The sequence below is a fragment of the Bubalus bubalis genome, chromosome 5 (genome assembly GCF_019923935.1).
Source record: "Bubalus bubalis isolate 160015118507 breed Murrah chromosome 5, NDDB_SH_1, whole genome shotgun sequence".
Classification (NCBI taxonomy): domain Eukaryota; kingdom Metazoa; phylum Chordata; class Mammalia; order Artiodactyla; family Bovidae; genus Bubalus; species Bubalus bubalis.
In genome coordinates this window covers 119,375,331-119,381,459 of record NC_059161.1, presented here as the reverse complement: position 1 = coordinate 119,381,459, position 6,129 = coordinate 119,375,331, and the positions used below count along the sequence as shown (strand labels likewise).

The following is a 6,129-nucleotide window of genomic DNA, read 5'->3' as shown; positions in this document are numbered from 1 at the left end:
CTTTTCCAATGAGTCAGTTCTTCCCATCAGGTGGGCATATAATTGGAGCTTCAGCATCAGTCCTTCCAGTGAATATTCATGACTGATTTTTTTTAGGATGGACTGGTTGGATCTCCTTGCAGTCCAAGGGGCTCTCAAGAGTCTTCTCCAACACCATAGTTCAAAGGGCATATATGTGTGTCATTTGTCAGTGACATCATATTCCCCCTGTTGGGATTTAACCACCAAAACTGAATTTAAACAATGTGCAAAAATGAGTGTTAAGACACAGTGCTGCATCTACACACATCTGGTGATTAGGAGAGGCTCCTGTTGTATTCAAGGGACAGTCACTGGTAGATCTCATGCAGGAATAGGCCCTGGGAGTCCTGGATGAGTCATTAAACACCATTGTCTTTACTTTGGCTGCCACAGTTGTTTTGTCTTTGATTGGGAAGGCATTTCAAAATTGTTTTTTTGGAGGTTTGTTTTGGCACACAAAATTTTTTATGGCATAGACCCTTTGAGGAAATTATATCAGAAATATATCCATTTATCTTCAGCAGTTAAATTCGTTGGTTTTAATGTCCATGGTGATATTTCTTTATAAATAGAAAGGAAACACACATTTTCAGTATGCATTCAGTCTCTTTGTAAATCAACCGACATGAATTAAATTCCTCTCTGTCCCCACTGTACTCCCAACTCTAGGCGAGAAATAAAAACCTGCAGAGACTGAAGGCTGATTCCAGCACATTGCTGTGGAGATTTCATTGCCACTGTTTTTATTTTATTTTATTTTTTAATAAATTAGTTGCTAATATTAAAATCAGTACATTGTACATAAATATCCAACTTCTGACTTCTCTTGAAAACATGGGCAACTGGCCTGCTTTCCAGCATGAGTGAAGTGGAGGAAAGGCTGCTCCCAGTGGTAAGGCCTGTGCTGCCCAGGGTCCCACATGGCAACCGGGGGCCATGAGTTTGTGAGAACTAGACTGCTAGCTATCTGAAGATAAATACTATTTTTGTCTTGATCAACTTTGACTTTGAAGCCTTTAACCCAGAACCCAAAACACACTTCTCCCTTGTATGTTTTTTGGATGATATAAAATATCTTGTGTATGCATATGACATTTCTTTCAATACTGAAACCATGCAATTGAAGTACTACTCTGCCCTAAATCTTTGATGCAGAGTGGCATCATAGGTGCCCCTGATATCTGCCATTAGACCCACTACCTAAAGCCAGTTGCATGTCCCTGGGCTGTCCCTGAAGTCTTCACTTTGCCATTTGACAACTTATCTTCCTAGCAATGTCCTCTCCAATGAAGACAGCAATGCATTTCTCATGAAGTGGCTAGGAAGATGACATGAAACCAAGAATGCTGAGCATGGCCTTTAGTCTTCATTTTCATGATGTTCTGAGCAGTTTTTTTTTTTTCCTCCAAGTATGCAAGGTTCTCCATCTTCTTAGATGTCCATACAGATCAGTTTGATTTTCCAACCAACCTTCAAGGAAGAGATTACAGTTCAATTCTCTGTATTCTGAGAAGCTTCAAAGTCCACTCGCCAAGGACACTGATGAAGGTTAACATTTTATCAAGACCTTTTTTTTTTTTTTTTTCCCAGACCTCTTATTGGCCTAAAGGGCTAAACTAGGGCATGTCAGAGCATATATAACTAGGCACTCTCAGTCACCACTACATGTTAAGAACCTGAACTTCCCTGAGTACTTGGAGCCAGGAAAGAAGCATGAAGTGGCTTGTGCTCCTCGACTTAGTGGCTTTCACAGATTGCAGAGTTATGTAAGTATGGAGACTGTAAGCCACATCATCTTCCTTTTTGTGATTTTTCTTTTCATCTGATTATTCTATTCATCAGGTTTAGAAGGGAATGGAATATTGCCCCGACAATTTTAAAGTTCAACACTTGCTCATTGATAAGTACATTGCTATAGGAACTGTGGGTCCCAAGGGACTTGGTGTAGATTTGCATAGCTGCACAACTCTTCGGGTCCAGTCATGTCATGACCTGTTGAAACTGGAGCTCCTTGCAATTGTTCAGAGCACAGTCAATGCAGATGTAGTGGTCTGCATTGTGGTCCTGTGGAATAGTACTTTTCTATATTTTATATAGCATGTTCTCTTTGTTCCCTCTCTACTTCATGTCTATGTCTGCATCTCTGTATCATTGTCATTTATCTCTCCATCTCTTTGGAAGGCTCTGAGTGTATTTCTCTCTTGCTGTTTTCTTTTAATTTTTCATTTGACTCATCCTTCCTTCTTGAGCCTCTACATTTCCCTAACGTTTTCCCTATCTCCTGGATTATTTTGTCAACTATCTTTTCTTTTTCAAATAGCATGTTCTCTTTGTTCCCTCTCTACTTCATGTCTATGTCTGCATCTCTGTATCATTGTCATTTATCTCTCCATCTCTTTGGAAGGCTCTGAGTGTATTTCTCTCTTGCTGTTTTCTTTTAATTTTTCATTTGACTCATCCTTCCTTCTTGAGCCTCTACATTTCCCTAACGTTTTCCCTATCTCCTGGATTATTTTGTCAACTATCTTTTCTTTTTCAAATTGGAGAAAGATTCGGAGAGCTACTTATACACTGTTTTATATCTGACAAGCAGTGTGACCACAGCCAATTCACAGGACTCTTGCATTTCTAATTCCTCCCTTGTAAAAGAGACAGGAATCCCCCTTCTACCTCCTTCACTGAACTTCTATGAGAAGGATACAGTGGTGTGGCAACAGCAATGCTAGTGGCTGTCATGTTGAGACTTCCTATTTATCAGGCACCTTATATGCATCACTTCACTATCCCCAAGATATCCTATTTGGAGGATTTAAATCGTTACATTCCACCATTTTACCGAAGGTGACACTGAGACCCTACATGATCATATGGCTTACCCAACATTACAGAACAAAATCTTTATTCAAATCTATGTATTTTCCATAGAATATGCATAAAAATCTTATAATAAGGTGACTCATAAAAATGATTGGAAAGTACACAGTGCCATTACAATGACAGTTATACCTTAACACTGAAAGATAATTTTAGCATCTTCTTTGTTTTCTTTGTCAAATGTTCAGTGAAAGAATACCTCTAAGGAAAGTGAAGACGGTGAGAAATACCCTCGGTGAAAAAAAACATGCTGAACAATTTCCTGAAGGAGCATGCTTACAGACTGTCCCAGATTTCTTCTCGTGGCTCAAATATAACTATTCACCCCCTGAGGAACATCATGGATGTGAGTGTTTTGGGAGGATGGTGCTACACAGCGCCACCTGGTGCTTTAACCTAGCACTGGGGCTCATATGGAGGTATCACGTAAAGTGTAAATACATGTCAATTGAAAGGGTCACCTGTGTGGTGTTGATTGGATGTGGTCTGAGTTTAAAGGGAGTGACTGCAGTTGATCAAGAAGGACCTCCTGGAGAAGGGGTGCTAAGCTTGGGTTGAAGAGACTACAGAGCTTCCCAAACGAAGGCACCAGGACTTCCCTGGGTGTCCAGCGGTCCTGGAGGCCCAGTGGTTATGCCTCTGGGCTTCTCATGCAGGAGGTTCCACTTCAAAACCTGGTCATAGAATCAATATCCTGCATACAATGTAGCACAGGGAAAAAATAAATGCAAGCACCTCTGTGATCAAATGCTGTGAGCTGCACAGTGGTTATAAAGTTATCTCAAGAGATATGTGACACTCAAAGGGAGGTAGCAATGTGGGAATAGAGGGTAGCCAGTTCTGCATTAACCCACTGCCTCCTTCTCCCTGTAGATGCTCTACGTGGGTAACATCACCATTGGAACACCCTCTCAGGAATTCCAGGTTGTCTTTGATACAGGCTCATCTGACTTGTAGGTGCCCTCCCTCTTTTGCCCCAGTCCTGCACTGCAAATGGTGACTGAAGCCATGAAATTAAAAGATGCTTACTCCTTGGAAGGAAAATTATGACCAACCTAGATAGCATATTGAAAAGCATAGACATTACTTTGCCAACAAAGTTCTGTCTAGTCAAGGCTATGGTTTTTCCAGTGGTCAGGTATGGATATGAGAGTTGGACTGTGAAGAAAGCCGAGTGCTGAAGAATTGATGCTTTTGAACTGTGGTGTTGGAGAAGACTCTTGAGAGTCCCTTGGACTGCAAGGAGATCCAACCAGTCCATTCTGAAGGAGATCAGCCCTGGGATTTCTTTGGAGGGAATGATGCTGAAGCTGAAACTCCAGTACTTTGGCCACCTCAAGCGAAGAGTTGACTCATTGGAAAAGACTCTGATGTTGGGATGGATTGGAGGCAGGAGGAAAAGGGGATGACAGAGGATGAGATGGCTGGATGGCATCACCAACTCGATGGACATGAGTTGGAGTGAACTCCGGGAGTTGGTGATGGACAGGGAGGGCTGGCCTGCTGCTATTCATGGGGTCACAAAGAGTCGGACACGACTGAGCCCCTGACTTGAACTGAACTGAACTGAGCCTGTTGTGAGTACAGAGACCCCGTACCCTGACCATCTTTCACTTGCTATGCCACCCTGTTTCCACCTTTGGTACCTGATGACACTCATCTCTTGTGTCTGCAGCTATACAAGTTAAGTTTAGACATTACAATTCTTCCACCTTCCAGCCTACACAAAAGACCTTCAGGATAGCTTATGGATCTAGAAACATGATGGGATTTCTTGCTTATGACACGGTTCGGGTAACATATAAACAGAAGCTGAGTCAGGACTGGCTATGGAGTGACCACTGCTTGCAAGACAGATGCAAGACCATCTGACAGGACCCTTCCTAGCCTAACTCCCATAGATATTGGCCATATTACCCACAGGATCATGTCTCTGGGGAGCAGTGCCCCTGGTGACACAGGAGCAGATTAGCTAACCCAGAGAGTGGCTTGAGGTGTGGACATGCAGCTCCTCTGCCCATGAGCAGTTCAAGGTTCATTTTTCTGGGAGCGAGAAGAGGGGAAAAAAGCACACACTTTTATATTCACAGACTGTTCCAGGCACTTTCAGGTGATAACTGGTTTAATCCTGCAACAACCCCACACAGCAGTTACTCTGATTAGCTCATGAGACATATGAGGAAACTGAGGTGCAGACAGCAAGGGCATTGCTGAGGGCACACATGTGGTAAAAGGTGTACTTAGGCTGGCTTTTCAGGACTGAAGTTGCTGTGGGGTGTTTGGGGACAGAGTAAAACTGACCTGGGGACTCTGGGGGCAGTCAAGGACTTCAAGTATTCAGAATGGGAAACTGGAGGCCAGAGATGTCAGGGGGCCTGATAAATGAGTTCTCACTCTAGGGGACCTTTAAGAGTCTAATGAAACCTATGGCCTGCCTCTCCAAAGTACTTGAGTAGGTCCCCTCTCTCTCTTTGTCTTTCATACACACAGAAATACACACATGTCCCCAGAAGTGAATTTCCAAGCAGTAATTTCATAGAACCCTGTAAGTAAGATTGCATTTTTGGCTTCTGTCTTCCAAGACAGATGCAGAATCCATCCACAGTACCTTACAGAGAATGCAGTCCATTTCTGTCATTAGGTCATGTCAAAGAGAAGGCTATCTTGCTCTCAATCGTTTTGTCCACAAGGTGGCACCAATGGGTCCTGGCCTGACTCTTGGTTGCCCCACCCGGACAGAAGCCACAAGGCCAATTTGACTCACTCAGGTGGTGTTTTTCAGAGGGGCAGATGTTTTAAAATTCACAGCCTCTCACAAATGGAACCCAAATTCCCCTCCCAGCTTGGTCTAACCATCTGAGGTCCACCAGACACAGCCCAGCCTCAATTCTTTGTGGATGTAACAGCAATGCACCCCAGGTCAGTCATAGCCCCACTTCACATATCTGTAAGTGGGAACACTCTTCTCTCCCACAGATTGGGGACCTTGTAGGCACTGACCAGCCATTCGGTCTAAGCCTGGCGGAATCCAGGTTTGAAGGTATACCTTTTGATGGCATCTTGGGCTTGAACTACTACAACATATCCTTCTCTGGAGCCATCTTGATCTTTGACAACCTAAAGAATCAAAGTGCCATTTCTGAGCCTATTTTTGCCTTCTACTTGAGAAAGTAAATCAGAGATGGACAATCACTTTCTCCAAATTAGCTGTAAGATACTTTCAGTTGCATCAGA

At 43.1% G+C, this 6,129-nt stretch overlaps 1 pseudogene; it reads left to right on the top strand.

The window, feature by feature from the left end:
- Window positions 1-1,596: 1,596 nt before the first annotated feature.
- The window catches only part of LOC102413712, a 39,829-nt pseudogene continuing 35,296 nt past the window's right edge, over window positions 1,597-6,129 (top strand).